Source organism: Saccopteryx bilineata, chromosome 1, assembly GCF_036850765.1.
Source record: "Saccopteryx bilineata isolate mSacBil1 chromosome 1, mSacBil1_pri_phased_curated, whole genome shotgun sequence".
NCBI classification, from domain to species: domain Eukaryota; kingdom Metazoa; phylum Chordata; class Mammalia; order Chiroptera; family Emballonuridae; genus Saccopteryx; species Saccopteryx bilineata.
The window spans coordinates 43840427-43855532 of record NC_089490.1 but is presented as its reverse complement, the minus strand read 5'-3'; the positions used below and the strand labels follow the sequence as shown (position 1 = coordinate 43855532).

The following is a 15106-nucleotide window of genomic DNA, read 5'->3' as shown; positions in this document are numbered from 1 at the left end:
ACTGTAGATTTCAGACCTTGGTATTTCCAAAGTAGCAGCTCCAGCTTAGAATTCTGCAGCCTATATATTAATGAAACTGCATATCTACTATCTAATGACTACAGTCACCATCCTTCCTTGCCTGGGGTATAGCATCTCAAAGGTCTCCGTTAACTCACTATTGTGCTTCTATAGTGTATTCTCTATAGAGCAGCCAGAGTACAGGCCTACCTCAGATAATTATGAATTTTTTATTTTATTTTATTTTTTTTAAATTTTTTTTTAGATTTTATTTATTCATTATAGAGGGGGGGGGAGAGAGAGAGAGAGAGAGAGAGAGAGAGAAGGGGGAGGAGCAGGAAGCATCAACTCCCATATGTGCCTCGACCAGGCAAGCCCAGGGTTTTGAACTGGCAACCTCAGCATTTCCAGGTTGACGCTTTATCCACTGTGCCACCACAGGTCAGGCGATAATTATGAATTTGATTGCAGACCACCTCTAAAGAGCAAGCAAACATGCAAAAAACCAAGTAACACATTTTTTTGGTTTTCTGGTACCTATAAAAATTATACTTATGCTACACTGTATTCTATTAAATATGCAATAGCATTATATCTAAAAAAACAACTTACGTACCTTAATTTAAAAATATTTTATTGCTCACAAATTCTAACCATCATCTGAGCCTTCAGCAAGTGGTGATCTTTCTGCTGGTGGAGGGTCCTGCCTTGATGATGGCTGCTGAGTGGTCACAGTGGTGATTACTGAAGGCAGGGCTGGCTGTGGATATTTCTTGAACTAAGATAGCAATGAGATTTGCCATATGGATTGACTTATTTTCATGAACAATTTCTCCCTAGCATTCAGTGCTGTTTGATAGCGTTTTGCCCACCGAACTTGTTTCAAGTTTGGAGTCAATCCTCTCAATACAGTTGCTGCTTTGCCACCTAAGTTTATGCACTGTTCTGAATCCTTTGGTGTCCTTTCAACAATCTTCACAGCATCTTTCCCGGGAGTAGGTCCCATCTACATCAGCACTTGTGTCTTCATTTTGCACTTTTCTGTTATGGAGATGGCTTCCTCTACTTCCCGTGCTAATCCCTTAGAAGCAGCTCCTCATCTGTGAAAGTGTTAGGAGGCTGCAGCAATTCAGTCACATCTTCAGGCTCCACTTCTAATTCTAGCTCTCTTGCTATTTCCACGCCATCTGCAGTTATTCCTTCCACTGAAGGCTTGAACCCCTTAAATTCATCCACGAGGGTTAGAATCAACTTCTTCCAAACTTCTGTTAATGTTGATATTTTGACCTCTTTCCATGAATCAGGAATGTTCTTAATGGCATCTAGAATGGTGAACCTTTTCCAGAAGGTTTTCAACTTCCTTTGCCCAGATCTCTCAGAGGAATCACTATCTATGGCAGCTATAGCCTTATGAAATGTATATCTTAAATAATAAGACCCGAAATTCAGAATTATTGCTTCATCCACGTGCTACGGAATGGATGTTGTATAAGCAGGCATAAAAACATTAATCTCATTATGCATCTCTCTATCAGAGCTCTTGGATGACCAGGTACATTGTTGATGAGCACTAATATTTTGAAAGGGATCATTTTTTCCGAGCAGTAGGTCTCAACAGAGAGCTTAAAATATTCAGCAGACCATGTTGTAAACAGATGTGCTGTCACCCGGGCTGTGCTGTCCATTTAGAGAGCGCAGGCAGAGTAGAGTCAGCAGCATTCTTTTAGGGCCCTAGGATTTTCAGAATGGAAAATGAGCATTGGCTTCCACTTAAAGTCCCCAGTTACTTAGTAAGAAGAGTCAGCCTGTCCTTTAAAGCATGGAAGCCAGACATTGACTTCTTTCCAGCTATGAAAGTCCTAAACGGCATCTTCTTCCAATACATGGCTATTTCATCTACATCGAAATCGGTCGATAGCCACCTTCATTGATTATCTTAGCTAGATTTTCTGGATAACTTGCTGCACCGGCACTTGCAGCTTCACCTTGAACCTGCATGTTTCGGAGATGGTTCCCCTTCTTGAGCTTCATCAGCCAACTTCTGCTAGCTTCAGACGTTTCTCCTGCGGCTTCCTTGCCTCTCTCAGCCTTCACAGAAATGGAGAAAATTAGGGCATTGCTCTGGATGAGGTTTTTGCCTAAGGGAGTGTTGTGTCTGGTTTGATCTATCCAGAGCACTGAAACGTTCTCCATTTCAGCAATAAACCTTTTCCCTTTCTTATCATTCATGTGTCCCCTGGAGTAGTACTTTTAATTTCCTTTAAGAACTTTTTCTTTGCATTCGCAACTTGGCTGTTGGTACAAGAGGCCTAGCTTTCCACCTTATCTTAGTTTTCCACATGCCTTCCTCAAGAAGCTTGATCATTTCTAGCTTCTGATTTAAAGTGAGAGCTGTGCGACTCTCCCTTTCACCCGAACACTTAGAGGTCATTGTAAGGCTATTAATTGGCCCCCAATTTCAGTTTGCTGTGTCTTAGGGAGTAGGGTGGCCCCTGGAGAGGGAGAGAGACAGAATAATGACATATCAGTGGAGCAGTCAGAACACACACATTTATTAAGTCCCACCTTATGCAGGCACATTTTGTGGCGCCATGAAACAGTTACAATGGCAACATCAAAGAGTACTGACCACTGAGCTCTGCAACAAGTACAGCAATAATGAGAAAATTTGAAATATTGTGAGAATTACCAAGATGTGACACAGAGACACAAAGTGAGCAAATGCTGTTGTAAAAATGGCACCAGTAGGCTTGCTCAATGCAGGGTTGCCACAGCCTTCAATTGCAAAAAGTACAATACCGGCAAAGCACAATAAAGGGAAGAACAATAAAACAAGAGAAGCTCGTAATTGTTCAAGATCATGTCAGCTCATGCCACTCGTTTGCTCCAAACCTTCTAATGGCTTCCCATCTCACGAGGGGAAGGCTTTGTCTCCTTTTATTCTCTCTCTGGGAGACCCTGCTCAGCCACCCTGGCCTCCTTGCTGGTCTGTGAACACACTGGGCACACCCTCGCCTTTGCGCCTGCCATTTCCTTGGCCTGGTATTCTCTTCCTCTGACATTCTCCTAGCCTTCCCTCCTCACTAAATTTAAAGAGCAATCTTCTTTATCTTCCTTCCCTGCTTTGTCTTCATAGCACTTACGCCATTTATACACTGTACTTTTGTTGGCGTACACCTGTCTTACCACTATGATAAACTCCGTGAGGTCTGGGGTTTTGTCTCCTTGGTTCTCGGCTGCAGTCCCTAAGAGAACGGGGATAGTCCCCTTGCTGTGTAGGAGCTGCTCCTTACGCATCAGTTGCACAAGTGAACCCAGAGCCTGCCTTCACTCCTTTCATGGAGACACCGGTGTTTAAAAGTTTTCATAGGACAAGTATTTCTCTTTATGTCTTTTTTTTCTTTAAGGAGGAAAGAAATCTACTAAAACAAGAGATAAAGTGTTCCTTTTTGGTTCCTGTCTTAGTCAAGATTCTTCAGAGAACCAGAACCAATAGGTTGTATAACAGGGGTCCCCAAACTTTTTACACAGGGGGCCAGTTCACTGTCCCTCCGACCGTTGGAGGGCCGGACTATAAAAAAAACTATGAGCAAATCCCTATGCACACTGTACATATCTTATTTTAAAGTAAAAAAACCAAACGGGAACAAATACAATATTTAAAATAAAGACCAAGTAAATTTAAATCAACAAACTGACCAGTATGGGAACTATGGGCCTGCTTTTGGCTAATGAGATGGTCAATGTGCTCCTCTCACTGACCAATGAAAGAGGTGCCCCTTCCAAAGTGTGGGGGGGGGGCAGATAAATGGCCTCAGGGGGCCGCATGCGGCCCGCGGGCCGTAGTTTGGGGATCCCTGTTGTATAAGCATATAAAAAGATCTATCATCTATCTATCTATCTATCTATCTATCTATCTATCTATCTATCTATCTATCTATCTATCTATCATCTTCTACCTATTGAGAGATTTGAAGAAATTTGTTCACGTGATTGTGGGGGCTGACGACTCCAAATCTGAAAGGTAGGGCAGTAGGCTGGAAACGGAGGTAAGAGTTGCTATCGCAGCTTGAGTCCAAAGGCTCACTGCAAACCGAATGACCTCTTCCTATAGGAATGTCAGTCTGTTTTCTCTTGAGTCCTTGAACTGATTGAATGAGGCCTGTCCACATTGTGGAAGATAATCTGCTTTGCTCTAAGTCTACTGGTTTAAATGTTAACAGCATCTAAAAAATACAGTGCCTTCCCAGCCATATTGAGACTGGCACTTGACCAAATATATGGGTGCTGTGGCCTAGCCAGGTTAGTACCTAAAATTAGCACTCACAGTTTGTCATTCTTAGTTTTTCTGGCTCTTGCATTCACCTGGTATCTACTGCTAGAGAGCCGTTGTTTATGCAGCTGAATATTGCTGGTAGTTTGTGTTGAACCTTGTGGTTCTTTTCTTTTTCTGTATCAGCAGAAAATTTATTAGGTTACTAGCTTACTAGCTTATTAATTACTAACTTGCTCCAACCTTAGCTTACCCAATCTTTTCTCATCAACAGCTTATTATAGTTTCCATAGCAACGAATTTTCAACCCACAGAGTCTTCTAAACTGATTTTTAATACAGATTGCTTTTTTGAAAGAATAGACATTTAAAATACAAATAAATAATACTTTAGGTTTAAAAGATACATTCAAAATTAGTTAATTAAAAGCTATGTGAGATTTAAAAGCAGCAACAACAAAGTATTTTGGACATGATTTGAAAGCAGGAATTTATTTTATACTACATTTTCTATATGTATCTTCAATAATATACTTTTATTTTCTGAAATACTGTTCATCTCATCATTATTCTTAAAAATTTTTTTATTTGAGAAGTTACTATTTGATTATTAACTCTTTTGCTTATAGCCTAGCAGATGCTAGGGTCATGGGTTCAATTCTCACATAGTCCAATTAGCCAACTTGCTTTGTGGTCTGCAATATCACTCATAGGCCATCTCTAGCCATGGAGAAAACACATGTTTTTGTGCCCATGGGGAACTGTCTAAAAGAATAGATTGATATTTACAAAGCTGTAGTTATTTACTGAAAATCAATTGAAAGGCCATCACCCTATTAACAGTGACTCACTAGTGTATACAAAAGCACTTTGGAAAAAAAAGGGTGCTTTTTTTATGTCTTCAATTATTTATTTGTGTTTTCGTCCTCAAAAACAGAAGAAACAGATTCCAAATAAAATTTTATTTTATATTCCTTATCCCAGACATTCTGAAGATTTCTCTAAAATTTTATGTATTTTTTCAGTGACCTTTTATATTTGCATGAAAATCATGATTACTCAGATTTTCTTTTTGAACGTCTTCAGTGAGGTAGGTAGGATGTATGTAAGGTACATGGAAATAAACCTGACTTTACCTTGTGCTTCTAGAATTTTTAAAAATATTTTATTTAATGATTTTTACAGAGAGGAGAGAGAGAGAGAGAGAGAGAGAAAGAAGTGGGAAGCATCAACTCATATAGTTGCTTCCTGTATGTGCCTTGACCAGGGTTTCAAACAGGTGACCTCAGTGTTCCAGGTCAATACTTTATCCACTGTGCCACCACAGGTCTAGAATATGTGTGTGTGTGTGTGTGTGTGTGTGTGTGTGATTTTATATATATATATATATATATATATATATATATATATATATATATATATGTAATTAAGTTAGAGGAAGGAAGGCAGAGAGACAGACTCCCACATGCTCCCTAACCAGGATCTACCCAGCAACCCCTGTCTGGGGTGATGCTCTGCTCATCTGGAGCACTGCTCTATTGCTTGGCAACCAAACTACGTGTTTTAGCGCCTGAGGCAAGGCCGCGGAGCCATCCTCAATGTCTGGGGCTAACTTGCTCAAACCATTTGAGCTATGGCTGCAGGAGGTGGAGAGATAGATAGAAAGAGAAAGAAATGGGAAGGGGAGGGGTGGAAAAGCAAATGGTCACTACTGTGTGCCCTGACCAGGAATTGATGCCAGGACTTCTACATGCCAGGTCAACGCTCTACTGCTGAGCCAACCAGCCAGGGCCTAGAATATATTTATATTAGATTATGCTTTGGAAATCTTTGAGATATCTGACATACAAGTAAATAAATTTCTCACCTTTTCCCCCTTATCTTTCCTTTTTAAAAAATAATGTTTTGAAATTGTGACTAGTAATCTGACAAATAATTAAGGAAAATTTAGTTAGATGTTAGAAATTTCAGTTGTATTGAATAACAAGATAACTTGAAAGGGGTCATAAAGAAATAAGAGAATGAATAATTATTTGACATTTGAAGTTTAGGCTGTACTCTTAACAGCAATTCTTAGAACAGATCACCTATCACTCCCTGTGTCCTATTTGTTGACTGCCAGCTTATTTCAATAGAAGCATCTCTGACTTCAAGCGTTTGAAGTGTGGGTCTACCTCATTAGTACTACCAATTCAGCTCATTTCTTCCCATATTTCTGAGAGAGATTGCTTTTCAGATTTTATCAAGTTCAGATAAGAGAGAGCTCAAGCCAGTTCATTTTTTCTTTTGATGAGAACTAAAATCCATTTGGAACCTAGAATTCTCTAATTGTTGCAACTTGTCTATTTAGCATTACTCAGATAAATCTTATCCTTTCCCGCCTCCGTGAAACAACTGACTGTAGGGACTTGCAAGAATTTTGTGTCAGAATTTGTTAGCATGTATCTGTGGGCCTTTAGCCATGATTTCCATACAGTTGCAGGCGGACAAACTGGGCAACATTATCCCCCTCTTTTTCGCAATTATTTTCACATTAGCACAGTTTCTTATGATATAGTTTCTTTCTTTTTTTCTTTTCAAGCCTTTTCTCATATTGTTGTTAAATACTTAAAAAATACTTTTAATTATGAATTCATGAATATATTCTTGTTGTAAATAAAACAAATTCAAACGTCACAGCTAAAGCCTAGGTGCCCTGTGACCTTGCCTGTTCCCTGGTGGCTTCTCTAGAGGCAATCACTGCTATGATCAGCTGTGCCTTTTTGCAGCTCCTTCTTTAGGGGTTTACATACATAATGCATAGGTCTACATGCTAGGGAATGCAGTTTGTGTGGAAATATGCAGTTAAAAATGTATCATATTGTCCTTGTTTCTATTTTAGATTTTTTTTGTGCCCAGAATGTTGATTATTCAAGTTTTGCTACACTTGGTTAAATTTATCTGTGGACTTTGTCACCTTCCAGACTTCCTTTTCCTTATCAGGTTCCTGCACATTTCCAGGGATAAACCTTCACATTTTCTTCTTATTTGGCTCCATGATATAGCACTATGTGGAAATATACTTGTAATGCTTGTGTACTGCATTTTATCTCCACATTCTAATCTCAGCTAGCAAATTAGGGCTGAATCAAATAAAATTGGCCAGGAAAAATGCCTTTTCTTTCCATTTTTCACTCTTAGTTTGCAGGCCATCATGGAATATCAGTGGCATGGAATATCAGTTAGGGGGCTTTTAGAAAAAGGAATTATAATTTTTAAGATTCTTCCCTTTCCTAGAGTCACAGAGGGGTTTGTGACCTTGGTAATCCGAAGCTATCTTGAAAGACTCATACTCTGAGACAGAATTATTGTTTCATTAAAATGGAAAAGGTAGCTCAGCTAGTTAACATCATCCACTAGTCGCCACCCCACAGCTAGGCCTTCCACTAGATGTGTTCCTAATACAAGTTAAGGCCCAGTATTTGTAAGTGGCATCATATTTTAAGTGGAGTAGGAGAGTGTCTCAGACAGAAATTCTTGTTACGACATACCCACCCAGATTATTAGATTCTTGAATTCTAAGTCTAGATGCTCGCTTGTTTCTGCTTTTTGGTCTGCTACTTCTTCTGTCTTCATACTGGCCTCACATCCGCTGTCCCTAACCCTAGCCCACTACACAGTTTCTGTTCCCCTATAACTATAGCATGTACTCAGCTTGGTTTTGCTGTGGATTCAAGCTCTTTCTCCACCATTGTTTAGTTCTAGAACTGAACTGGGGATCTCTTTGTCGTTTTTCTTATCTATGCAATGATCTGCCAGTGAAGCTAGCCATGGGTAATTTTGGTTCAGTCATATGTGTCTTGAAATAAGGAATGAAATGACATACTACAAACAAGGATATCTAGACTGGTTCCTTGGGTGGGGTCACAGTTTACAGAGACAGAGGCTGTGGATGGGGCAGACAGGGCTGCCACTTGGATCACCAACAATTATTTAAATGAAAAGCCCTTTGTTGATTCTTTTCTCTTCTCTTGTTCTGTACCGAGAACATTGGTACAACAAACTATGTATCACAGCCAGCAGAGGCAGGTGTGATTACAATTGTTGGACTACACAATGTGGTGACGGTAAAATTTGCCAGAGAAGAGAAGAGAAAAACAGTTTATCTGAATTGCAATCCTGTTAGGAAATGTACATTTTCCTCTTCTGTTTTACAAAAGCACAACATAAATTTTATTTGATAAATTAAGACCTTATTTCATGAATTTAACTTTCTTTCTGTTACCTAGTACATCAGGTACTTCAGCAAGAACTTTGATTCTATTCTAAAATATATTCTGAATTGACCATTTCTACCATATCCACTGGCTATTTATTTGCTTAAAATCCTCTAATGTCTACTCAATAAAATTAAACCAGTAGCCACACTTTTTATCATGGTATACAAGAGCCTACATAGCCCCACCTCAGCCTCGTTCCCAGAACTCACTCCCATCCACTATGCTCCATCTCTGTAGTCTTCTACATCTTTCTCCAACTGCTAAGCTTATTCTCATCTCCATGTGTTTTCACTTGTTTTGTCTGCTCCTTTTGTCTGGAACTCTCTTTTCCTAGATCTTGACATAGTTTGCTTCTTCTCATCTTTTTTGGCATTAGTGCAAATGTCATCTTCATGTATAGACCTCTTCTGACTCTCTGAGCCAAAGTAGCCCCTCCTCTTCACGTCATTATTTCATTATGCTTTTGAATTTTATTCACATATTTTTTTCACTATTAAAAGAGACCTACTTTTATTTTTAGGTATCTATATTCCTTTTCTGAATCTATCTACTACGAGGCAGGTTTATGAGTATAAATTGTTTGTATTGTTTGTTTACTGATACATCTTCAGTGTCTAGGATAATGTCTAGGATATTTGTAGAATAAGTGAATAAAAGGAAGAACAAATGAATTAATATTGTTATGTTTCACTTTTTATTTTTCAGAGAGAAAGAGAGAGACAGGAAGGGAGAGAAAGAGGAAGAGAGGAGGAGAGAGATGAGAAGCAACTCATACTTGCTTTACTTTTAGTTGTTCATTGATTACTTTCCATATGTGCCTTGACTGGGGGCTCAAGCCAAGCCAGTGACCCCTTGCTCAAGCCAGTGATCTTTGAGTTCAAGCCAACAACCTCTGGATCATGCTGATGATCCCATGCTCAAGCCAACGAGCCCATGCTCTAGCTGGAGACATTGGGGTTTTGAACTGGGGTCCTCAACATCCTGGGCTGATGCTCAATTCACTGCATCACCACCAGTTAAGCTCTGTTATATCATATATATATATAAAAAATATTGGGTGGTGCATACCTTTTGAAATAGGCAGTCTTATTTGTCCCTGGGCCTCCTTTGTATTATAATTATAAATCTAAATTCTGTCTACATGTCTATAGACACATGTATTAAATGTTCATTAGAAAATTTCATAAATGATTACTCTTTCCAGAGGACACAATAAAGAAGCTAGCAAGTTGTTCTTAGAGTCAGACAGACCTGGGTTTGAATCCAAGGTTAGTAGCTTACTAACTTTGCCACATTAGGCCAGTGATTTAACAAATGTAAAATGCCTGGTACAATGTTTAATGTGGGTACTAGTTGTTCTCATTACATTGTACATCACTTTTTTTTTTTTATTTTTTTTTATTTTTTATTTTTTTATTCATTTTTAGAGAGGAGAGAGAGAGAGAGACAGAGAGAGAGAAGGGGGAGGAGCTGGAAGCATCAACTCCCATATGTGCCTTGACCAGGTAAGCCCAGGGTTTTGAACCGGCGACCTCAGCATTTCCAGGTTGACGCTTTATCCACTGTGCCACCACAGGTCAGGCTGTACATCACTTTTATTAAGTAAGTTTATGAGGAATTTTGTGTGTCATGTGCAGCTGCTACTAGCAGATTGGGGTCAAGTTCGAGAAACAGCACTCATGAGAAATAAAAGACAAATTTTGTACAAACTTGACCATCTGGTCAGATTCTCTTTCAATATAGGTAGTCTTCTAAATAAGTTTCTTAATAGTAATAATTTTTATCAAGAGGCAAAATAAATAGATATAAATGAGAATTTATTATACTCTGTAGTGTTATGTCTTATAAAATTTAAGAATTTTATAATTCAAAAGTAAAATAGACAAAGTGAAAATGAAGGTAGACATATGTAAACTGATTTTTTTTTGAAAAAAATATCAAGTAAGTATGTTTGTTTATTCATTAATTTACCAAAAAAATAATTGAGTATCTATTAAAGCTAGGCATATTGAAATTACAAACTCATTTGAAATGTATAAATGAATAACTTTTGTCTGTTTGAGTTTCAGTACAGCATCTGGAGCAATACTTTTTAATTTTACTTTCAAACACATGCAAATTATATAAAATATAATGTTACTTGGACCAAGACAATTCAACTGTTGGGCAATAATAGTCTTTTGAACATATAGTGCTGGGACAACTGAATGTCCACCATGAAAAGGAACGATGTTGAACTCCTATTTCACACATATAAAAGTTCATTAAGATTGGATCATCAACCTAATAGGAGAGCTACAATTATCTAACTCTTAGAAGAAAACATAGGAGTAAATCTATGTGACCTTGAGTTAGATCAGTGGTAGTCAACCTGGTCCCTACCGCCCACTAGTGGGCGTTCCAGCTTTCATGGTAGGTGGTAGCAGAGCAACCAAAGTATAATTAAAAAGATAGATTTAACTATTGTAAGTTGTTTTATAAAGATTTATTCTGCCAAACTTAGCGAAAATCCAACATAAAGTACTTGGTAAGTAATTATTATTATATGCTTTAACTTGTGGTAACTCTGCTTTATAAATTTTATAAAGTAAAGTTACTTCCCTACTTTATAAATCACCATTACTGTGAAACCGGTGGGTGGTTAGAAAATTTTACTACTAACAGAGATACAAAAGTGGGCAATAAGTATAAAAAGGTTGACTACCCCTGAGTTAGACAATGGTTTTTAGATATAACACAAAAAGCAAAAGTGACAAAAGAAAAATGGAAAATTAAACTACATTAGAAACACTTTTGTGCTACAAAGAATGCCGTTAAGAAAATAAAAAGATAAACTTCAGTATGGGAAAAATACTTGCAAATCATATATCAGAAAACAAACATATCCAAAATGTATAAAGACTTCAGAAATGCAATAATAAAAAGACAAACCCAATTTCAAATGGGAAAGGAATTTGAATAGACATTTCCCCAACAAAAATATACAAATGGCCAATAACCACACGAAAGGTGGTTAACATCACTAGGCATTAGGGAAATGCAAATGAAAGTCACAACAAAATACCACTTCACATACTCTAAGATGGCAATAAAAAAAAACAACCTCCAGAAAACAGCACTTGGAACACTTGTGTATTGCTAGTGGGAGTGTAAAATGGTGCAATCACTGTGGAAAATAGTTTGGCAGTTCCTCAAAATGTTAAACATAGAATTATATGACTCAGCAATCATGCTCCTAGGTTTATACCCCCAAATTTGGAAACAGAGATTCAAATAAATACTTGTATGTCAATGTTTGTTATTCCAAGTATGCCAAGTAGCATTATTCATAATAGCCAAAAGGTAGAAACAAGTCCACAAACTGATGAAGAGGTACAGAAAATGTGGTTTATATTAATGGCATATACTAATGCCAATGTGGTACATAAAACACTACATATTTTCAGCTATAAACAGGAGTTTTAAGTTACCATTGGGGAAACTGGGTGTAGGGTTTATGGGGTCTCTTTGTGTTATTTCTTATAATTATATGAAAAGTTCAACTAAAAAAAAAGAAATGAAGTTCTGATAATGCTACAACATGAATGAACCTTGAAAATATTATGCTAAGTGTATAAAGCCAGTCACAAAAGATCACATATTGCATGGTTCTATTTACATGAAACACCCAGAATAGGCCATGGCAAAAAAACACAAAGAAGTTAGTGCTTGCTGAGGGGCGTGGCAAAGCAGGTGGGTGTTGACAGCTAATTGGTACAAGGCTTCTTTTAAGGGAGACAAGTTGTCCTAAAGTTAGATTGTAGTGATAGTGGTATAACTTTGTGACTATATTGGAAAATATTGAATTTTATACTTTCAATGAGTATGTTAATTTTATCTTAATAAAGCTGTTAAAAATGTTGTTTGGAGTGAAAATTACTATCGGGATTTATAAATAAGGAGCTACATTTAAAGGCATTTAAATTACTGACTGCCACCAGCTGGTTTCAGTCAAAATTAAACTAATTTATTAATCTGGAAGTCTATGTTTCTAATAGTTGCATACATACATTTATCTGTGTTGTTCCAAAGTGGGTAGAGTAGAGAACCATGGATTTTAACCCTTATAATTATTTCTTATTGTTTTTCTATTGTAATATTTCTCATAGTGAAAAACAGACAAATAACAGGGAAGACATTTTTGCCTTTCAGCACCATTTTTCTTCCCTACTCCCATGTGTGTCAAATTATAAAATTCCAGTAGTTTAAATTTTCATACGGCAAACCTAAATCTGGTATAAGACTCAAAAATTCTTTTCTGCTTTGACCCAAAGTACTGTATTATAAACCCTTTTCTCTATGCCTACCATTTCCATAGGACTTGGAGTTTCATATTCTGTTTTAATTATGTACTTTTAGGCCAAGACTGAGTTGCCAATCTCTGCTACCTAGTGGCAATATTGAGGAAATACAGGTTTTCTACACAGTTTAAATGTACAAACGTTGGTAGATGTCCAAGAAATGTTAAGGACCATCAACAATTTAATGACTAATCTTTATGGTTGTTTTTTAATTCAAAGCACTAAACTATGTGGTGTGAACTATGTGTTTACATAAAATTTTTATGACTTTATTTTTTATTTATTTTTATATTGACTGTCTGAAATAGAAAACTTGGGAATGTAAGACCTGCTTTTTATTACTCGTTTCTAACCACTTATTATTGAGGCAGACTGGATTTTACAAAAACATTTCTGTTTTCAGTGTAAACAGGAGATAATTGAAAATTTGTTAATTTTTGTCAGTAATATTACATACGTTCAATCTTAAGTTCTTATATATTCATATATTAAATGTCAGTGATATTGCCTGTTTTAAATTAAACCTTAATTGATTGAATATATTTTCCCACATGTGTATAGAAACAGATCTCTACATATGAGTAATTTATATGACGGATAAAACTGTTATTTTAAAAGTCAAGAATAGGATGTCTCATTCCTTAGACTATGTATAATATGTATAATCTAGGGGGTGGTAATGGCTTTATCTACTGGCAACATTATAATGAAGCTATTTTAAAGCTGTTTTATAATAAATATATTAAATTCTCCCAATGTCATCTTACTTCAGAGAGATCTACTTTTATAAAATTGGCAACATAAAATTTGATTTGAATCAACTAATTTTATTCAGCGACAAAAAATACTTCTTTATTAAAAGTGGAAAATGCCCATGTTTAGTGTAAAAAGTAAAATCAAGTACAATTATTTAAAATAGAAATGAGGTGCTTGCTTGTATTGTAGACGTATTTTATCTCACTTCTGAATAAATGTTAATTTACTTTTAGAAAAGTCATGTCAGACATGTAGGGAACATATTCAGTAATAACTTAGGTGGGGATTTTAATAAACCCTGCTTCCATATACTGAGCTATAGCATTTATAGTCAAATGAGCCAAAATCTTATTTATTATGGATAATTTTAGAAAGAATAAGCTTAGAACTTAATTCTATATAGCTCACCCAGTTTGGAACTGACACTGACTAACTATGAGTCTTTCCACCTCTTTAGAAAATAGAATAATTAGCATGTATGTGTGTTTGTAAATTATGAAGCTGTTCATTTTAAATAGGGTTGCACTGGGCCTGACCTGTGGTGGCGCAGTGGATAAAGCGTCGACCTGGAATGCTGAGGTTGCCAGTTCAAAACTCTGGGCTTGCCCGGTCAAGGCACATATGGAAGTTGAAGCTTCCTGCTCCTCCCCCCTCGTCTCTCTCTCTCTCTAAATGAATAAATAAATAAAAATAATTAAAAAATAGGGTTGCACTGAGGCAGGGTGCAGGGGCTAGTGAAAACAAGATAGTGCATTCCTCTTTTGCCTAAATGTATCAAGTGCTGCCATGTTCCATTACAACAAATATTTTTCATACTCCTAAAATTATGGACTGATAGAATTCTAGGACTGAAAGGGAACTTAAACAAGTTACCAACCTGGCCACAATATTTCTGGGCCCAGGAGCATTCTGGAAATTAAGACTATCTTTTGTTATTGGCAGACCCTAGTACATGACTACCTGAACCAGGATGGGGGTTGCCATAGTAACCCTTTGCCAATGCCCACGTAGAGGCAATACTCCCACTTTTCATATCAGCTTGGTTTGTTTACATATTTGCCTACTTTCAGGGTGTGATTAACCATTGTTTTCCCATTTTTGATGAATTTTCAGTAGAAGTTTGCTGAACATACACATGGGAAGTAATATTTCAATTTTTTTTTTCAGAAAGATTATATCATTTGCTCCTTAGAGGCCTAGATCTTATACTTTGGTCATTTGAATGCCAGAGCCAGACAGCCAGCTACACTATTAACTCTAGCCCATAAATATGTATAAATAAAGACTATGAATAGGAAAAAAGTAAATAATTTAGAAGTTTAGGAAAAAAATTTTAAACGTTAGGTCTTATAATGGAAACCTTTAATTTTTATTGAGGCTGACTGAAAACTTGGAAGGGGATGATTTTCCCTTAGGAGTGAATATATGGGAAAACAAGCAGATGTCCTTATGGGAGAGGAAGCAGATGGTCTTTTTGAA

General features: G+C 36.9%; 1 pseudogene; it reads right to left on the bottom strand.

The window, feature by feature from the left end:
- Nucleotides 1–649: 649 nt before the first annotated feature.
- On the bottom strand, nucleotides 650–4399 carry LOC136319203 (tigger transposable element-derived protein 1-like; annotated as a pseudogene).
- Nucleotides 4400–15106: the final 10707 nt, after the last annotated feature.